Below are 21,738 nucleotides of genomic sequence, written 5' to 3'. Positions count from 1 at the left end.
TTTGCCTTTAATTCCCATGTTCCCTTCCTGTTGCCTTGTGGGCGCTTTGAAACACAATTTTCTTGATGTATACGCACCTGACAAATGCACAATAAAATAAATAATAAAATAAGCTAGTCATATTTTAGATTATGCTTCTACATTTGATTTTTGTTGTGAATTAGAAAGAACAAATATTTTTGATAAAAGGCAAAAACATGCAAAAACATGAAGTGTTCTTTTCTACTTGTATAAGAAAGGGAATGTGCCATACGTTTTTGTATCGGTTGATTGGCTTGTCTTATGAATTTTTGTTGTCTAAAAATAAAATGCCACCATATAGGACAGGGTGATGTGCTTTGTCACGTCTTGTAGAAAACATACTGGACATGGCAAAGGTAATCATCCATGATGAGGTGGTTGATTTGCAACACACAGTTCATTCAGTGGTGAATGTAACCAATGCAGGCTTTAGTCAGTTGGCCCAATGTGCAGTGCTTAGGGGAAAGCATGCCTGAAGGCCACTAACTTCCAGCAGGTACAGATGGAGTTCAATGGCAAGTAACTGTTTGGTAATCTCATGAAACACTTGTGTATAGGTGCGTTATAAATGCCATAGCATATCATGGATGATACCTTCGAAGACCTAAAACCTGACGGTGATTGCACCAGTTCAATGGGCATTTTTTGACCAGTCAAGCAGATTGCACTGACCAGGATGAAAAACATCAATAGGCTTGCACTTTACATGCAGCATTATTTGTCTCCATGTCCTTAAAACCACGCTACTACAGCCTGCAAACAATGACCCACTGCAATATAGACCTTGCACGTTCCATCTACACCACGGTGGAAGGAAGCATTGCACCTCATTTCACAAACTGGAAAATAATCACATCGGAGCAGTGCAGAGTCCGACAATCTTAATTCCTTAAAACGCCACCGTCCTCTGCAACACTTCAACTTCTGTAGAAGGTTTGTACCTTCCTCATAAAAGGGACAATATAAGAGGACCCTTGTTTCCAGATAGGTCAAGATGTCTACACCAGGTCATTCCTGGTGAGAAATAAAAATTGGATAGGGAACCAGTTTTGGTTCTCGGGCTTCTAAAAAAAGTTAATCAAGAAGCTCAGAATGAAGATGAAATCTTAACCATTTCTGCCATGTGGCCAGGAAGGAGGTCAGTTGGCAATGGTGGTTTTGAAGGAATCTGATTTACATCAGGCCCACAGATAATTGCTATGATTTGTTTGTCTATGAACAATTCTAGGTGCTTTCATTAAGCACTTAGGATTTTGACCAATTCCCACACGGCAGTGATGGCTCACTTATCTGCCATAGACTATACACCTACCCAAACGTGGATGGACAGCTAATCCGGGATGTACGATGAGCATCATATCGGGAAATCTACAGATCTGGTCATCTTCCTACAAAGCTTGGGTGTCAAGCCTGTTTAGCCGGGGCACTGGGGAAAAATGCACCAGACAAGCCCACAGCATAATATCGGAATTCTTGAGCATGGGCATAGGGAAGGATTGGACCAAACCCCCTTGTACCTCACAAGAGGATTCCTAGAAACACCTGCTTAGGAAGAGAGCCTGGACCTCAGCAGTCCAAAAAATGGCAGAAGAAACCAGCTCCATGCAGAAGGACCACAAGTCTCGGGAAGCTGCTGGTATTTTTAAGATTTTCAGCTCTCATGGGAATGCAGATACCTCAAATGCCATTTTGGTGCACCGCTAATTTAAGGCAGTGACCAAAGAAGGCACGCACTGGGTGCTTGTTCGGCTTCCCGAAAAACATATATGTCCCGGCTCAGCCTCTTTTCCGCATTCACCTCAGGCAGCTTCCCAAAAACACAGAACCTAGAATCGCAAGTAAGAGTGGTGCTTGAATATAAACACATAATGGAAGGGTAGTACTTTGAAAATGGACAGTGGTATAAGCCTGTTGGTTCTAGGACATGGCATACTACACAAGAGCATGATATATTGCATGAGCTAATAGCATGTTAATCTTTGGACAGATTTGTGATTTTTCTTGACTAATGTAATAGTTCCCAAAGAACCACGCAACACAGATTGGTGGACCTTTAACCTAATGAGTGGGCAGAGTAAATAAGAAGAAATAGAGTTAATCTGGGAAAGCTGCTGAGCCTCTTTAGAAGCCTCAGTAAGTGAAATAACTTTTGAATGCTTGTGCCCTGCTTTATTTGTGTACTTCTAGGAGTGAGAACACACAGGGTACTGGGAGTATGGAGTTAAAGGGGAAGGGTGGGTGGAGTTAAACTAAATCTCCTTTCCAGTTAGTCATTTTGTTACATGGACACTAAGGTGAAGTCGGAAAAGCACGAGAGGCAATAGGGTGCATAGACCAGTATGGGATAGACACTCAATCCAAGCCCCACTACTTTGGGGGATGGCTTGGAACACGCAGTTACCTTGCGTAATCGAGGCAGTCTCACTTTGGCACTTAAGCAATCATAGGGGGACGTGTGCATTCTGATACGTGTCCCTTCAGAGAATTGGGGCTTGAAGAAAGGAAGGTGTTAGAAGTCCTCAAACCCTCTGTGACCACTTTCCAACATCCATTCAGCACTTTGGCGTCAATCTTAAGAGTAGGCACCCTCTTCTGTAACCAACACTGTCAAGAGAAGGCCAGTCTGGTCTGTGCAGAAAATCACGTGCCTTCTGTGGCAGATGGGCTCTTATATTTGCCACGTGCACAACTGTTGTTTTGCAGTCAGCGCAAAAGGAAATGCAGGCAATGGACTCTTTCGTAGGACATTAGGGAGGAGACAGCCTTCCTCAGTTGAAGCTTCTGCTTTACTGTGGTGGACAAAGCAGACACTCCATTAAAGATTCCAGCACCATCCTACCCATATTGTTGGGACAAAGGCCTTCATGTTGGTGTAGGGTGTGAATCTCGGTTAGCTCAAAGTAAATGGATTTAAGGGTCAAACAATGGTCACACATTTATTAGAATTCAGTTGTATGTCTTGCTCTGTGGTGTCCTTCTACCCTGAGGGACTGCACCAGGACAATACAGACCAATAACAGTATGTCAGTGCACTTTGTAAACAAAAGCAGGCACCCAGGTACCTGCTTATCTACAGGCACTTGTGTCTCTTCCAATCTGGGACATTGGAAAGTATGGGAATTCCTGTTTAAGCAGACGTCCTGCCGGAAGTGGCCAGTGTCCTTGCACCCAAGCTCTGCAGAGACTTCTCAGTATTTCAAGAGTGGGAGCTTCACAACACCCAACTGACCAGATCTTCAATTGCTGGGACACAGCCAGGTTAAACTTCTGTGACGGCATCCACAACCAAGAGTTGCCTTTCCACTTCCAGATTTCCCTATCTAGGCTGATTAACAGAGAGGTTCCCTAATGCCCAATTTCCTGATCCTTCGAGTGGTCAGGGTCCTAGTAGATCACCTCAACCGAGGCTTGTCATGTCACAATCTCCTCCATAGCCCTGACATGAGCAAGACCAATCTGGTTTATGGACCTTGTACCGCTGTCCAGCGACACTCCATTCTGAGTAAGGAACGGATGCACAAGTCTGAGATCATGGAAGCCTATATTTGTCCTCTGCATTATGTCGGTCTGATAAGGGGGCAGAATTGCTGCTCCTCTGATTATAGCACGTTGCTTATACCCGGTTCCTAAAACGACAAGGCGGTCCTCAAGTCATCAAACCTTGCTACAGACCTAAGGTTCCTTCTGACATTTTTTCTAGAGCCCTACTTGTTTTTGTCCACCTCTACAGGGCCTGAATGTACACTAGATATGTTCAGTGCCAAGCAAGTGCTCATATACTGCCTGGACAAGATGAAAGCTTGTGATCAATGGACTAGCTTCTTCTGGCCTTTGGACAGTGGATAAGAGGTAATGCATAAATGAATCTGGCCCACACCTATGTGGTCCTATCCTACATACACATGTCTTGTGGCAGGAAGGACTATCCAAGGGCCCACTGCCGGCACATTGTTTGAAATCTAATGCTGTTGCTATGACTTTCCTCAATGGGATGTCGCTGCAGGACAGTTGCAAAGCCACCAAAAGTGAGGGGGGGGCAGACTTATTTCAGGGATCATGAGCTGAGTCTAGTGTGAACTCTGTATCTGAAACTTCTACCTCTTGTAACACCAGCGCTAAAATATTATATATAATTTTTAGAATAATGACTAACCACAAGGCTAGAAAGAGGGTGGGGTGTGAGAGTCAAAAGAAGCACCAGGTCTCAAACCCCGAAATAGTAGTGATCAACTTTTCTTCTCAATTAAAGCTCATTGAAACTATGCTGTTAAAAAGAGGTTTGTCCTTTGCACAGAGTCCGCCTAATGAGGAGTTTACACCACAAGTTGAATGGTTTATATAAAGATAGTTACAATTAAAGCTGTATTGGAAAAATGGTCCTTTAGCAACCACAAGCATTTAGCTATATGTCGAATATATATTATGTAGCTGTTTTAGTTCACCAGCTCAAAACTCTGCTTTGTACACTTTTAATCACTGTCATTCCGAAAGGAAGTGGCCTTTTAAAAAGTCAGTAAAGTAGGTTAGATCCGACATGACTCATTACAAATCGAGAGTCCTTATAGCTGTGAGGAAAACCCAATTGTCATCAAGAAGCACTGTCTATGTTGGAACCATTGCGTTTATGCTCTCTTCTATTTATGAAAAAAAGGTGATGACCTTTATCGGATATTGTCACCTGTTGGTGGGGAGGGGGTTTGGCCTCCCAGATAATCGGGAAGCCCAGAAGGGGGTCTTTACCTCATGGTAAAGCCCCCGCTTGGAGCCTCCTCGGAAGCGAGAGGTTGCCATCTTCCCTGCCAGGATTCATCATTGAAACTGCAAGTAATTGCAGTTCGGTTTTTAACATTTCATATATAGTTTTTTTGTGAACCTTTTGGGGGGGAATTAGTAACTTTAATGTTCAGTAACTACATTTTTTGTTGTAGGCTATTTGATAAAGGGGTAGTTCTCCTCGGAACATGTTATGGGTCCTCAACTTGTTGATTTTGTGTTGCTTTCTTTAGAAATTGAACTTTGTAATTTGCAAATAAACCATTTTGGATATTAGTTTGCTTCAGTGAGAGGGTGTAAATTGAGTGTGAGTGCTGGACAAAAGGTCTTTTGTTCGTATATTCGGAATTACATTTTTGCAGTAATTTTCCTCTTTCCTAGGAGCTGCTTGGCTTGTTTACTGAAATGTTTGTCATATGTTACAGTTTTAAAAATTCTGTTCTGTGACCATGATCATTCCTGGGTCAATGGTTGTTTGCACATACACAGAAACCTACTGCTCTAGTTTTGCATTAGTTATACCTTCAGCCCAGATGTGGCTGGAAAAGAAAATGCACTCTTTTTGCATTTGTTCTACAATGAGGCACTAGCTGTTTTTCTACTTTAACTGCACGCTTACCTTTGCTTTATCAGAATGCTGCAGATAAAATCATGCATTGCGCAGCAAATATCCACATGTACAGAGAAACCTATCCCTCTTGAGTGTTATTTCCCTGATCTAATGTGTTCAATACAGGGGTGTACTACCTTTTGGCTTCTATGACGAATCCTAAGAATGTCTTCTCCCCAAGCAAGAGCCTTCTTGGTACTCGGGAGGTGAGCCCGCTACGCAGCAACTTCGAGTGTATGAATGACAATATGCACTCGGGCATCCATTCATAATATACCCTTGTGTTGAAGCAGAGGAAGGATGCAACCAGGAAGGATGTCCACTGCTGAGATGCCAGAATGTAGTTATGGACAATATGGACGAACTCTAAGTAAAGTCTGATGATGACAGAATGATGTCATAAAGAAGGTTTATGAACCTATGTCGAAACAATATGAAAAACCTTAAGACTGCCAATGTAATTTAAGCACTGAGAAACGTGTACCTAAAAACGAAGTCATGAATATAAAAAAAAGTAACGTGCTGACCAATCACTGGAAATATGCTGTAATGCAAGGTAGAAAAGATATGTAGAAGCTTGATAAAAAGAGGTATATACTTAATGTTTAGGACGGCCATTGGAAGAAAATGGACGGCGGCCCATGTTAAGAATCAACCCTGTTGCCTCAAAAGACGAGCCTAGGATTGCAAATGGAAGAACTGAGGAAGAAGCTGTTTTTGTGTGCAGAATAAGTACCTTGGCCTGGAATCAAGGAGGCTATTTTGATTGATGGGTGCAAGGCACAAAACGAGTCAAACTAACAGACCATGTGCATAAGACATACATTTCTGCTAAGATTAGGGGAGACGAGGACATTTGCAGGTGCCAAGTGTTGAACAACCACGAAGACAAAAGCACATGCAAGGTGGAGTTAGCAAGTCTCTAAAGGCCAGTGGCACTGTTTAATGAAATCAAATGCTCATAAATAATAGGATGAAATAAACAATCGTCTCCTAACACGTGACTCAAAAGTCAAAACCAGGTCTATTCATTAAAAGCCCAAATGAAGATGGTGGTGGGCCCATAGTTCTTTGAATGTTCCAGAACAGTGAGCAGACTTCAGATAAACTACAAACACAAGACCTTGGCTAAGGATCAGGTCGTTGACATATGATGGATTCATTGGGAAAACAAGGAATGAATGAACACTTCCGAAGCACCTAGGTTTCATTTTCACTGCCGTGCTGCAAACCAGCTAAAAGTACAAGGTTGGATAGGGTTGCCAGCCAATCGGAAAGCCTGCCACACAGTTTTACTGACAATATTGCAGTTATCAATCCGCTTGCATATTCTCGGCTATAATTAGTATATTACATATATAGAAGTTGTCCAGGATGTGTCCTAGAGACAAGGGGCAACCAATGAGATTGTCATGATCACTACTTCCAAGAATGCAGGACCTGCCCAACATCCTTGGAAGCAGGCTCATAACCTTCATTCCGGGCAACAGCCGGCCCCTATTGGGACCTTTTGGACCTTGTCCTGGCGCCGATGGCGCCAGGCTCATAAAGATAATCGGTCCCGGCACTGGAAGCGTCGGGCTCATAAGATGTGTAAAAGTGCTTGGGTGGACCTACCTACAGCAGACAATGCTGCATACTCACCAACAAGATGACGTCCACATCCTCTTCTCACAGGGACTACTTTCTTACCTGGGTGGGGCAGGCTCCACTCCTTGGATCAGGAACACTGGGACTCTTCTGGAAACTGGAACTCTTTCCTTACCTAGGCGAGGCAGTGGAAGAAGACTCCTAAGCACTCCTGCACACTATTTAAACCACGCCCGATTGATGCAACGTGCTTCGCGTTATTCTGCATCAGCAGCAGGACGCTCACCGAGTCAGCTCCAGTCTTCGAGTGAGAACTCCAGCTCCAGCACCTGTGGGAACAAACTCTTACCTTCCTGGGATCCTGTCTTCAGCCGCACCTGCCAGCACAAAAAAAACAACAGGTTAGCAAAAGCCAACTTAAAGTCAAAAGCCAGCATTTTTACTAACCCGATCCATCGGCATCTTCCAATCCTCACGCCGCATTCCTTGGCAGTCCATCGATCCCTGTAAAGGCAAAGAACATTGATCAGTCATTTTGCATATTTTGATCTGCTTACCTGTGCGACGCACGCTCCGGATTCCAACAAGCGCTGCATACCCGCACCTGCAAATAAAGAAAGACCGTAAGGAGCGCTTTTAAAACCATCAGCCGCCATTCTACTTACGTGCCTTCACGCGTGCCATCTTCCTACTTACGCGCTTGCACGAACTTTGGCGTCCATGAACCAACGCCTACCGCATCCAAAACCTGCAAGAGAAAGACATTAAAGAGTGCATTTAAAACCATCAGCAGCCATTGAACTTACGTGCCTTCACACGCGCCATCCACCTACTTACGCGCTTGCACGTACTTTGGTGTCCGTTAAACAACGCCTACCGCATCCAAAGCCTGTAAGAGAAAAGGACTTCATTAAAGGTGTTCAGATACATATAAGGAACCGATCGTGCAGTTAACGACGGCCTCGCGCTCAAAGTTGTCCTCTGCAAGTAAGAGGTTTACAATATCACCAGTGGAGTAACTGGTACCCGCGCCCCTGCACAAGTCGCAGGATGGAGAGCCCAGCATTCACCTACTTAAGGTGAGCACACCGATCCTTTGGGCATCAAGGAAAGAGAGAGTGAGGAAGAGAAGTCCGTCCAACCACCGTTCATTAACCCCTTGTTCTTCTGCCTGCAGACACCTCGCTCTTCAAGTCAGGCATACCGTGAGAAGAGGTCCAGCCCAGGGAGCCAGCCGAGTCCTGCGCTTTACAATTGAAGACACGGTAACAACCCAGTCAAGATCTGCGCCTCCGTGGGAATCAGGTGAGCGTTACAGAGATATTAAACCATATATAATTCTACAACTAGACCTGTTCCCCTAATCCGAGGATGTCACAAATGACGGATGTAAAAGTATGTGAACTCGGAACAAACAAAATAAAGGGTGACTATGCATTCATCTATTTTGATAGCAGTCATATTTCCCTGCTTTCTTTCATTGAGATTAAAGCTGTATTTTACCATCTTCTTTGTGGCTGTCTGGTTATTTGGTCTAAGATATTTAACTGATATTTCCATCAATCGCATACAGGAAGTGTTTTGGTAGTGGTGCGGATGGTTCTGGTCTAACGACCTAGATCTAGGCCCAGATAAAGGACGATCGCCTGCTTCTACCGTTTAGCCTGACGATCGCAGAGTTTCCTGCGGAGAGCCGCGCGGAGAAGAACACATGTTCAAGATTCGGTTGGCAGGTCACCAATTGCTGTCCGGTCCCTGCAGACGCCCCAGGGACTGAAGGTGAACTGGTCGATTGTGGGAGAGTCAATGCTTAGGGACTGGAGCTGAGTAGCGGATGTAAGTAGACCACGTCACACTAGGGATAGTATTACTGGCACACCCTAGTTCGAAGCCCCTTTTCGAGTTTCGAAAAACAAACTGTAATACTTCGCAGCTTCCACTAGATGTCGGCCTATGCACAGCATGTGAATCTAAGCAGATTCAAGCATCAGAAATACGATTACGGTGAGTAATGTATTTATATATCATTTCTGAGGCTTGTGGAATCTGCTTAGATCACATGCTATGCATAGGCTGGCATCTAGTGTAAGCTGCAGAATATTAGTTTTTTTTCGAAACTCTAAAATGGACACCGACAGGGCGTGCCAGTAATACTATCCCAAGTTTGACGTCCACTGTACCCATGGTCCTTCATGCGTCGAGGTCCCTCAGATCGTTTTTTTCCACCATTGTGAGCGGTCGCATTAAGCGAAGTTCAATTTCGGCTAACTCCAATTGCTTATGCAAAGTTTAAACTATAATTACTTTCTCTCCTTTTTTCACCCGATGCTGTGCTTTTGAAGCGGTGAAGAATCAAGACAAAGGACAAGACAACCATCTGACCGTCCTCTTTCGATGGATCCCTTCGGCCTTGTAAGGCCCAACGGGCCTAGGCCCTTACAGTAGGGAGAGTGGGTGGCAGTCGTCATACAATGTTTTTTCCCCGCCCCTTCCCTTTATCGCCTGGCTGCCTTCCCCAGACCTGGATAAGACACCATTCAAATTCCGCCCATCCTGTAATAAAGTTTCTGTGGATCGATAAACCGTTTGTAACCTGTGTTTAAACCGCGACCACAACGAAGCGCACTGCTGAGCTTGTAAGCTTTCGACCCAAGACCCTTAAAGATCACAAAACAAAACGCTGGGCCCATCACACCATGCAGGCCGAGGCCACCATGGACGTGGAGGGAGCCTCCAGTGATGGCAGCAATGCCGTCTTTTCGGACGGCGAGGGTGACTGGGAACAGTCACATTCCCAAGTGCTGGACCCTGACCCTGGGAGACAGGCCGGCCGCTCTGTTGTGGGGACTACACCCGGCGGCAAGAGCACTACATTTTCTCACACTAAATACACAACCTGCAGCGATGTGTCTGCTCCGCCAGACAAACGCTGAGCTTCGGCGTCTAGGGGCAGACCAGTGGATTCCCTATCCTCTGGGCACTCCAAGTCTCGGTCGCCTCATGACAGGCCCAATAAAACAAGATGCCGCCCCATAAAACTTCAACGAACATCGGATGATGCGGCAGAGGTCTGTCCTTCCCAGTGCCGAAGCTCGACGCATTTCGTCAACCAGTAGGGAAGTCTAAAGGTTGAGGGTTATCGCACCCGATTAAAAAAATTTGTCCTAGAAACCCCTATTAGAGGTTCTAATGCACAAATATCTTTCTCTACGAGCCCAAATCATAGAGAGAAAAATGAGCATAAAGACAAGACCCAAAAAGAAAGGTCTCAAAGGGTGGAGCCTACCCATTCCAAGGAAACAAACTGCCCCACAAGAGGAGGGGGAGGTTTTCCACAAGAGCAGGGGGAGGGTCCATTAAGCGAGGGCCTACCTACACCCCATACACCTGCTGTACCTTAAGCTGGGGTCATCCCCAGCTCAGCCAAATGGTCAGCCGAGGACATAGTGATGTCTAGAATGAGTTTCTTTGCAGATTTCTTTGAAAAGAATCCTAATGCCTTAGAAAGCTTACAAAATACACCTCCAACTGATCAGGCCTCGAGCTCTCAGCACCGGTTTTCCACTACTTAGCCCCTATCTTCACCCCAGCCTCCTGCAAAGAGGTCTCGCACTGCAGACACAGAAGGGGATCAGGAGGACGATCAATACTATGATGGGGATGAGGATGAGAATAATGATGAGTCGGAGGTTTATACTATAGACTCCAATTCCACAAGACTCCCCATTACCCGATTCCCCAGTGGATAATCGGCCCCTGTTTAATGACCTCTTAATCAAAGCAGCTAAGCACTTTGGGATTGGGACTCGCGAAACTCAGCAGGGCAAAGATTTTGTCGAGGATACCGTGGGGGACTAAAAAGCTGTCATCCAGTTTATACCCATTTTAAAGTCAGTTCAAAGGAAGATCCAACCCTCACTTGAAACGCCCAATCAAACCAGGGCAGTCAATCCACGAATAGATAACTATTCCGCCCGACACCATATAATCCCTTATATCAGAGGACAGTTTAAGCTAGATTTACTAGTAGTCACAACTATGCGGAAGAGGGCTGGTACACCTTTGGCCTCTTCAGAAGCTCTACACCATGGGTAGGAAGTTGGCAACTTCGGCAGCATTCCAAGCTAGGATCGCCAACAATTCCACACTGTTGACGAGCTATGATTGCAATAGATGGGACAAGATTACAGCCCTTGTTGACGCTGCTCCAGAGCCTATAAAAACTAAACTTGCCCTTGTAGCAGTTGAAGGCAAAGCTCTTCATCTGTTAAAACACAACCTCGACACTGCAAACCATGCCAGATGCATAATTGCAGAAGGAACCATTCTCGAGCACCATGCTTGGCTTTGCCAATTCGGTTTTAAGCTGGAGACACAGGCAACGTTGCTCAACATGCCAGTGGAACCAAATGTACTATTTGGCAAATCGGTGGAAGATGCTCTGAAGTCGGCCAAAGAGGAGTATGACACTCTCAAATCTCTTGGCCAATTTACCAAAATAAACTGGGCAAAGGGGTGGAACCCATTTTCAACGTTTTCGCTGACAAAATTTCCAGAGAGGCTCCGGCTATGGACAACCAGAATTCTTCATGGATCAGCAACCAGGGACAAGCGTCCCAGGGCTATCCAAGAGACCAGCGTAAGTCCCGGGCCCGGGGGCGATCCTCCACTTCCAGAGGTGGAGGCATGCCTCCCAAACAATGACAGCCCGCTACTGGTCCTCTCCCATGCGTCCCCAGCAGGGGGACGAATTTCAAACGTCACCCATGCATGGGGGGGAATAACCACAGACAAGTGGGTGTTATCGAAAGTAGTGGGAGGTTATTGCGTGGAGCTACTAGAAACACCATCAAACCTCCCTCTGCGCCAAAGGAAAACATCAAGAGAAGAACTCCTCTTGTTAGAGGTCAATGTGCTACTCCTCAAGGACGCCATTGAGATTGTGCCATACGAGGTAAACAAGGGTATTTGTTCAACATGCTTCCTTGTGCCAAAGAAAGATCTTACCATGCGCCCAGTTTTAGACTTGCGCCCTGCCAACACTTATGTAATGCCACAAAGGATCTGCATGACAACGCTACACGAAGTAATTCCCCTGCTAAAACGGGGGGATTGCATGGCAACATTGGATATGAAAGATGCCTATTTTCATATTTCAATGATGCCAGGGAACAGAAAACTTGCAGTTCAAAGTAGCAAACCAGCATTACCAATTGAAGGTGCTACCCATTGGAATAGCCTCAGCTCCAAGGGTATTCACTAAGTTACTGGCAGGGGTGGTGGCGGCGCACTTACGCAGGGAAGCTATCCCAGTGTACCCCTACCTGGACGACTGGCTGATCACAAGAGAGACTCCCCATCTTTGCAAACAAAACACGCAAAGAACCATAAATCTTCTCTTCCATTTGGGCTTCTCGATAAACGAGAAAAAATTGAGTCTTGTACCACACATCAAAACAGTTCTAGGAGCTGTATTAGATACAAGAACAGGCTTAGCCTTCTCATCCATGGAAAAAGTGCAGAACATGCTTTGGCAAATTCCCCAGCATCAAGCCGGTCTCCAGATAAGCGTGCGCAAAGCTATGTGTTTGCTAGGCATGATGGCATCGTGCATATATCTAAGCCCCCATGCACATCTGTGCATGCGACCAACGCAGGAGTGGTTAGCGAAACAATGATCTCAGGCAAGTGGTCAGTGGGGCGATCTAGTGGTCGTTTCTAGTACAAAGTGGGCGACACTAGTACAAAGCCTACGCTGGTGGTCAAGAGAAAATATGTTAAAAGGAAAACCCTTCCATGAGCTGGAAGCGCAAGCGATTGTCACTCTCCAGGTGGGGGGCTCATTACCTTCAGCACATGGTCTGTGGACCCAGGTCACGGCACAGAACCATATCAACCTGCTGGAACTACTAGCAGTACTCGAGGCACTACAGGCATTTGAAGTGCAACTGATGAACCAGTCGGTTCAGATTCTTACAGACAGCACAACTGCGATGTTCTACATCAACAAACGGGGGGGCACATGCTCTACAAGTTGGCACAGAAAATATGGAAATGGGCACTTGGACGAGGAATATCCCTATCCTCACAACACATTCAAGGAGTACTCAACACTCCAGCAGACTCTCTGAGCAGAGATCCCCTACCAGAGGAACACGAGTGGAAACTAGACTCTGCGTCGTAGACCACATCTTCTCTCAATGCGGTTACCCCACATTAGACTTGTTTGCTACAGGAGAAAACAAGCAATGCCCAGACTTTGCATCCAGGTTCCCCGAGCCAGACTAAGAGGAACGCCCATTAATGAGCCGGATAGTGAACAAGATGCACAGAGAACAGATGACGTTTATCCTAGTTGTTCGTATGCTGGGCGAGACAACCGTGGTATCCACATATGCGCAAACTGGCGATGTGCGATCCCATCAAACTCCCATATCAAACCAACCTGTTAACCCAACACGGGGCAACTACAGTACACCTTCTACCACACTCAGTGAAGTTGGTAGCATGGCTCCTGAGGTCATAGAGTTTGGACACCTTAATTTACCACAGAGGTGTATGGATATCCTCAAGGAGGCAAGGAAACCAAACACTAGACACTGGTATTTCGACAAGTGGAGGAGATTTGTAATTTCGTGCCAGTCCAAACAAATAAACCCCATATAATGTACTCCTTCACACATTCTCAATTATATTCTCCACTTGTTAGACTCTGGGTTAGTATTCAACTCTATAAAGGTCCACCTAGTGTCTTTATCAGCTTATACCACCTCTCAGAGTTAAGGTATCGTGGAAAATTCCAGTCATAAAGGTATTCATGGAGAGAGTCCAGAGACTCCACCCTCCTATTTCAAACCTGCCACCAGGATGGAATCTCAGTGTAGTACTTGCAAAGCTCATGGGACCCCCATTCGAGCCTATTCATTGTAAACATCTGACATACAAGACTGCTTTCTTAGTGGCTCTTTCATAAGAAGAGTTATTGAATTGTAAGCATTGTCCGTGCTGGAACCTTTATCATACAGTAAGGTAAATTAGTTTTACGTACTCATTCTAGATTCTTCCCTAAATTTATTTCTAAATTCCACGTGAACCAATCTTTTGAGCTTCCGTCTTTCTTGCAGAGGCCAACTAGCTCAGTTGAGGTAAAACTCCACACACTGGATGTGAGGAGGGTGGTCCTTTACTACGTAAACAAGACCAGACCACTTATGAAAACAGATCAACTGTTTGTCTCCTTAGCACCTTCTAAGAATGCCGTCTCCAGATGGATAGTAGTATTCAATTGTGCTATTCATTATCAAACAAGACACTGCCTTTTACACCAAAAGCTCACTCCACAAGGAGCACTGGTGCTACTCTGGCTTTTATTGTAAATGTCCCATTAGACAGCATTTGCAAAGCCGCAACATGCAGTTCAGTACAAACTTTCACTCAGCACTACTGCATTGACATAAATTCCAAGACGGATACACAGGTGGGACAAGCGGTCCTAAAACATCTATTTGCTGCTACTCCTTCTCATGACCCACCACCTTCTCCTAACACTGTTCGCTATTCTATGCATAGCATGTGATCTAAGCAGATTCCAAAAGCCTCAGAAGGGATACATTACTCACCGTAATCGTATTTCTGATGCTTGTATCTGCTTAGATTCACATGCACCCACCCTTTCTCCCCTGAGAGAAGGTACATAGATGTTATGAGCTTTCTAACTATATATGCTTGGATACAACTGTACTCACACTACACTTCATGCAACCTCATGTCAGAACAAAACAATCAGAGGGACCTTGACGCGTGAAGGTCCATGGGTACAGTGGACGTCGCACTAGGGCTAGCATTAATGGCACGCCCTGTCGACGTCTTTTTTTGAGTTTCGAAAACTGTAATACTCCGCATCTCCCTCTAGATGTCGGCCTGTGCATAGCATGTGAATCTAAGCAGATACAAGCATCAGAAATGCGTTTAAGGTGAGTAATGTATCCCATATATTTCTTAGGTTTGTGGGCTCTGCTTAGATGCTATGCATAGGCCGACATCTAGTGGAAGCGGCAGCGTATTGTTTTTTTCCGCCATCATTGTTGGTTGCATCTGGCTATCGCCAATATTTACAAAATATAATTACATCTAGTTTACTCTTACTGTCCTTTCTTAGCCGTTTCCCTACAAGACCTTCGGCAATGGCTTCGAGGACTACCTTCGTAGACGACTGCTCGAACTTGATCGACAAACTTTTCAGACGGCCTCGGAAGGCTGCTTCGGCCCTCACGGTAGGGAGAGTGGGTGGTGGTCTGAAAAATCCACATATTAGCTGGGAAGTACTAACCCAACCCTGAGAGAAGTGAGGAATATGCGCTCCAGATGTAGAGATGTACTTCAATGCGGCACAATTATCTTTCGACAAATTTTGGAAGCCAGGAACGCAGGCGACTCTGCATGTGCGCATAGAACGGAGCTCGGTGTATCCATCCTCCCTCCACGGAGTGCTGATAACCGGCTAAGTCACAGATAAATGTAGATTTGACCTGATGGCCTGCACGTTGCACGCCTAGAGGAGAGCCCTGACCAGGCTGGGGGTGGACCACCCTTTTGACCCTGGCATTTCGCTAGGGAATATAGAGGCCCTGGCACTGACCTGTGATGTGTCCATTGTGCAGGACAGGGGTTGGGGGGGGGGGGGCAATCACCCATTTGGACATGTACCCGAATGGGGTGTTTGTCTCAAATTTTTTTTTTTTACATTTTTTTATTTGAGTTTATTGAAATTTTCATGACAAAGCAAGAAACAATACAGGTAGATATAGGAGGCAGTTCACAGCAATATACATTTGTGCAACACTCTCCCCCAACACTTATACATGGAAAATTTCAGGTAATTCTCTCCCTTTACCCCCCTCCCCCCAGTGGGACAGTGTGCCCTCTCGCTGTTTAAATTTAGAGTAGTTCTGAAGGTTACGATTAGTGTCCATCGTCCAAGCTTTACTGATTGCAGTAAGAGTGGTTGTCTCCCTGTGTCCTTTTTCAGAACAAAAAAAGGGTCTCCTCTGGTGGTCTATTTGATACGTGTTCCATAGTAGGACGGGATAGAACATCCATTCCTTTTTCCCTGTAGACCTCATACAGTCTTATAAATCACATTGCATGGATTTCGCATGTAGGGCAGCAGTGATTTTTTCCATTATGCAAATATTTGTGGCTACATTGACCCATTCTCCCTTGCTCGGTACACTCTTGGATTTCCACTTGATTACCAGGGTGGTGCGCAAAGTAGTAATGCAAAGTAGATCCCTTTCCCACGTCAATTAGTTCTCTATATATAGCGGATATCAAGCCTTTCATTTCTGTTCTGAAGTTTAGCAATTTTTCAAATGGGTTGAGGTCTCTACTGACCTTAACTTTCCACTTATCCCTAGACAGAATACCCTTGATTTGCAGGAATTGAAAGACAGATAGCGGGCCTAACCCCAGGCTTCCTCTAATTCTGAGATTGTGATGAAGGAACCCCTTCTCCACAACTGGCACACCCTTTCCAACCCCGCGTTGTACCAGGACTGAAATCTCTCCAGATTGGGGATATCCTCTGAAACCCGGGGCCCATGGATGGCCATGAAGTGATCTTTTGCATGTCTTTTTTCTCTCTCTCCATATGTCCCATATGGTCCCCAATAGCGGATGGTCCCTTAGTCTCTGTAGAAGTCTGTTCCTCGGTACCCAAAGCCATTCGGAGAGTGTTGCTGGGTCCAAATAGTGATGGTCTAGGGCAATCCATTGGGATTCCTTCCGTTTCCTCAAGTGGGGAATTGGGCAACCTCCTAGTACTTCCTCAGATCTGGGAGTCCTACTCCACCTCTATCTTTGGGTAATGTTAAGGTCTCATAGGCCACCCTAGCCTTCTTCCCCTGCCAGAGAAACCTCAACATCGCTTTTTTGACCTCTTCAAAGAAGTGTTTCGGCATTCGTATGGGGAGCATCTGGAACAGGTAAAGGAATCGGGGGAGATGTACCATTTTAACTGCATTCAGCCTTCCCAACCACGATATTGTAAGTTTCTCCCACCTAGCCAAATCAGCATAAGGGGTTGGGATTGGCCTCATAGTTTAATGTCCTTTGTGACATATATTTTTAAATATTTCAGCATGACCCTTTTCCATTTTAAGGCCAAACGGGGAGAACCTCTGTTTTCTCGTGTGAGGTCGTGGAGGGGAACAAAATGGACTTGGCTCTATTTATTTTGAAACCTGACAGGGCACCATAATTTTCAATTAGCTGAACTGCTCTGGGTATGGATGATGTGGGGCTCGAGATATGTAAGAGTAGGTCGTCTGCGTAGAGGGCCACCTTGTACTCTCTCCCTCCCATCTGAAGTCCCTCTACCAGATGGTCAGTTCTCAGTCTCTGGCTAGGGATTCCAGGGAACGGGCAAAGAGTATTGCTGAAAGGGGACATCCCTGCCGTGTATGTACCCCTGCCCAGTTCAAACCAGCGGGAGTATTTCCCATTTACAAACACTGAGGCTTTGAGGCACGTGTATACCGCCTGTGTTCCTTTCCTAAATTTTGGGCCTATTCCCACCTTTCGGAGAACTGCCATTAGAAAGTACCATTCGACCCTGTCGAAGGCCTTCTGCGCATCTACCGACAGGAGGGCAGGGACGTTGACTATTTTTCGGGACTCGTTCATAAGACGTAGTGTCTTCCGCATGGTGTCAGCTCCCTGTCTACCCAGTATAAATCCGACTTGATCAGGATTTATCAAGCGAGGCATTAGTGTCTCTAGCCTCGCGGCCAGAACTCCAGTGTAAATCTTTGCATCTATATTTAACAGGGTATGAGGCGGTATGAACTACAGTGTTTGGAATCCCGTCCTCCTTTGGGGATCACAGAGACCAGGGCTTGAGCAAAGGATTCAGAGACCTTTCCGGTGTCAAGGATCTCACGGAATTGTTTGACCATGAAAGGAAGAAGAGTGGAGAGAAAGGACTTGTAAAACCTGGCAGTATATCCATCCTCACCCGGGGCTTTCCTGAAAGATAGCCTCTTAACAGCATTTTTTATTTCTTCTTCAGTTATTGAGGTATCTAAGGCAATAGATTCATCATGTGAGTTTCGGCATCTCAACCGAGGTCAAATAGCCTTCTGTTCCCGATTGTTTGGGGCCCACCTCCGATCTATACATCGTGTCGTGGAAGATGGCGAATGCTTCAGGGATATCGCCACCCGTTGGACTTCTAGGGATTCTCCGCTTCATCTATTTCCGTTCTGCACGTTGCTCCCTCAATCTGGCTGTGAGCAGCGCATCGGCCTTGTCCCCTTTTTCATAAAACGTCTGTCTCATAAGTTGCAATTTACAGACTATTTGCCCTTCCTCGAGGAGTCGAAGCTCCTCTCTTCCGTTTCGCCTCTAGGATCTTGTGCCTCTGCCCTCACCCATTCCCCTTGCTTCCTCATTAAGGTGGCATATCTCTCTTTCCTAAGGTTTCCCTCTATCAGGGCTCTCTCCCTCTTCTTGTCTGTACCTTCTTTAATTAGAATACCGTGCCAGGTTGCCTTCCCCACTTCCCACACGGTCATTTTGGAGACCTCTCCTGTATTATTGGTCTTAAAGTATTTGGTGATTTCCCGTACCATTTCCGTTTTAAAGACAAGGTTTTTCCATAGAGATTTGTTACACCTCCATTGTCCCCCTTTGGTAGGGAGGCTGTCCCAATACACCAGATCATGGTCTGACCAAGTGACCGGGGCAATCTCTGAACTCTTAACTGCATCATTCATTTCATCGGGTAGGAATATATAATCAATTCTAGTGAACGTACTGTGGGGGGCAGAACAGAAGGTGTACCCCGTTTCCTCCAGATGGAGCACCCTCCAAACGTCTCGTTATCGGTATAATTCCATCATGTCCATGACCCCTGTGCGGCCCCCATCTACTGGTTCTTTCGCATTGGGGTTACCCGCTCTTCTGTCTAATCTAGGATCAACCCATAAGTTAGTCACCTTCAAGGAGGACATATCCCTTCGAGCATGATTTTGGGAATCATCTTGGTAAGAAATCAGGACTGACCTGAGTTCGGGGAGTAAACTGTGGCAAATTTGATCGTTACTTTTCCTATAGAGCCCAATACAAGCAACGCTCGTCCTTCTACATCATTCCATGTCTTTGTGAGTGTGAAGTCTAATCCCAACTCCTCCCTTCCTCAGAGGCCCAGTTTCCCAGTATTCCGTTCCCATTCGCATGTTTGGATCTTTTGCCCCTCTCTACAAGCATATTTAGTTTCTTGTAGAAACAGGATATCAAGCCCCGCTCTGCGGAATTCCCTACCTACTAGAGATCTTTTGGTCGGGGAGTTCAGACCTTTGACATTTAGGGTTCCCACCATGAGGAGACGACTCCTGTCAGTCTGAGTTAGCTGCCATTTCTTCTATTCTGTGTCAAGTGACCTCCCAATATTGGTTGGCAACCAGCTGTACATTGGACCATCAGCACCTTCACCATTCTATAAGATATTGAGGTTTCTGTTCCCACCCTCTCCCGCCCTGCCTCCCCTTCCATACCCCTCCCTTCTCCCCGCCCCTCACCCAGTCAGCGTCCGATCAAACCCAGTTGTATTCACTGGGTAAATGCACACCACTGGCGGAAGCCGTTAGCTCACGGCCCCTGCAAAACAAAAAAATCACAATAAAATCCCCCCCCTTAGAACACAAACGTTAACACTATGCAAAGAAGATATGATCTTCATATGAATCCAGTCACGTTAGTCTACTTGTTTTCCCGGCAAGGGATGCCCCCGTTGTTATAAGCATACCTGCTCCCTAACCTGTCGGCATCGAGGCAGGGAAAGTCCCAACTGGTCACCATCCAAAAGGCCTTGTATCCCTGTGATACAAAGCCTATGAATTTTCAGGTAACGGGGGCCATGGGAGAAGAATCCCCGGAGGGGAATGGATGGGGCAAAAGGGGAAAACCTTTGCAGGGGAACCGTCGTGCTAACCATACCCTCGTGGCAGTATGTGTCCCTGAGCCCTAAGGTCCCTTCATAGTTGAGTGATATGTGACATTTGGGAGACACATTACATTGTCAGCTCTGCTCAGCTCTCGCCTTCTTAGAAATTCGAGCCTTTAACTCGCTTCCTCCTTGGCCCTTGTATGAGCCACTGTCTTGCACTTTGTCCCTCGTCCCCCTGTTCTCTCCCCTCTTCGCGGTTGTCTAGAAATTCTGAAATTCAGTTCTTGATGTCTCTTTCGGATTGCAGCTGCTGTTTCTACCCTCATGCTCAAACGACAGGGAGAACCGGTAGCCCCATCTATAGCGTATTCCACGTTCCTTCAACCATTTTGTGGGAGGGGTGCACGTTCGCCTCAGGGTGAGGGTCAGGGAAGACAAATCCTGAAAGATCGTGACTTGTGCCTCACCATGGCCGACCGGCCCTCCACGTTTGGCCTGCTCCAAGATTCTAGTCTTATCCTGGTAGTTGTGGACACGGGCCAGGACCGCTCTTGGTCTGCCTGTTAGTCCTCCTGTTCTGTGTATTCTTTCTGTTTTTGGTTTGTCAACCACATCGTCCTCAAACAGGAGTTTCATTATGTAATATAGTTTCTTCTCGAGGTCCCTCTCCGACTCCCCCTCTTGTTCCGGAATGCCGAAGAAGCGTAGATTGTTTTGTGTCTCTCGATTTTCCAAATGGTCAATTTTAAGACTGAACCCTTCCTCCCTTTGCTCTAACTCTGCAATTCTGTGGTCCGTTTGCGTTTCAAAGGTACTTAGGGAGGTTTGGTTATGTTCGACTCCCTCAAGTCTCTCCTCCATCTTGTCCATCCGTTGCGTGATCTTGTCGATTTTCCCACCTATGTTGGCCCCCATCTTCTTGATTTCGTTCAATAAGGCCGCAACATCTCCTTTTGGTAGCTGCTGCTTCAGTTCCTGAGGTAGCCATGCTTATGTCATGGGGGGGTCTCGGGTGCTGAGGGAGACTGAGAGTAAACAAACTTGTCTAATTTCGATTTTATGTCCATGAGCTTAGAGACAGGCTCTCAGTTCGAAGTCTAAGCTCGCTAGTATGTGGTGGGAAAGGGAGTCCTTGTTCTTCGTGTCGAGAGCAGGGATTCCTTAGTTTGTCTACGGGACACTTTACGTTTCGATGGATGGTGAGGACCACCGAGTGCACCTTTTGTTCAAGATTCTATGTGTAAATCGTGGTGTGTGACCGTAGAACTGCTACGCCTTGGAATCGACTCGCTTCTTCCTCCACAGCGTATTTACGGGTATGGTGGTAGGCGTTTGGTTCTTCTGGCGTACTGGGTGTTTGCGCAATCAGGGTTGTATCCCACTTTCAGGTGGATAGTCCATAGAGGAGGGCACACGCCGCAGGGATGGGGTTCCAACCCTCTCAGTGCTAGGCGTTGAACAATAGTGCATTGGCCTGCAGTGGGTTGCGGTGGTGCGCCGTATGATGGAGAACCTGAGGGTGCGCACTCCCAGACCGCTTTTCGTTAGGTCTCAGAGTGCAGGTTGTAGGTTTGGCAATACAATGCAGAGTCGTCGATTTGTCAGGGACCACTAGATCGCAGCGGTCCAGAAAAGTGTTCCGTGAGGAGGGCGCACACACACCCAGATGACGGGGGCCAACCCTCTAATAGTTTTCCATATGGTGCATGCCTTTATGTTCACCGTGGAGCAGAAAGATTGCGTCTCCTTTCGGGATGTTAGGGGTCTCATATGTGACGCAGCCTTTCCGGACTTTGTG

Source organism: Ambystoma mexicanum, chromosome 7p (genome assembly GCF_040938575.1).
Source record: "Ambystoma mexicanum isolate Mex_15411 chromosome 7p, UKY_AmexF1_1, whole genome shotgun sequence".
Classification (NCBI taxonomy): domain Eukaryota; kingdom Metazoa; phylum Chordata; class Amphibia; order Caudata; family Ambystomatidae; genus Ambystoma; species Ambystoma mexicanum.
This window is presented reverse-complemented; position numbering follows the sequence as displayed.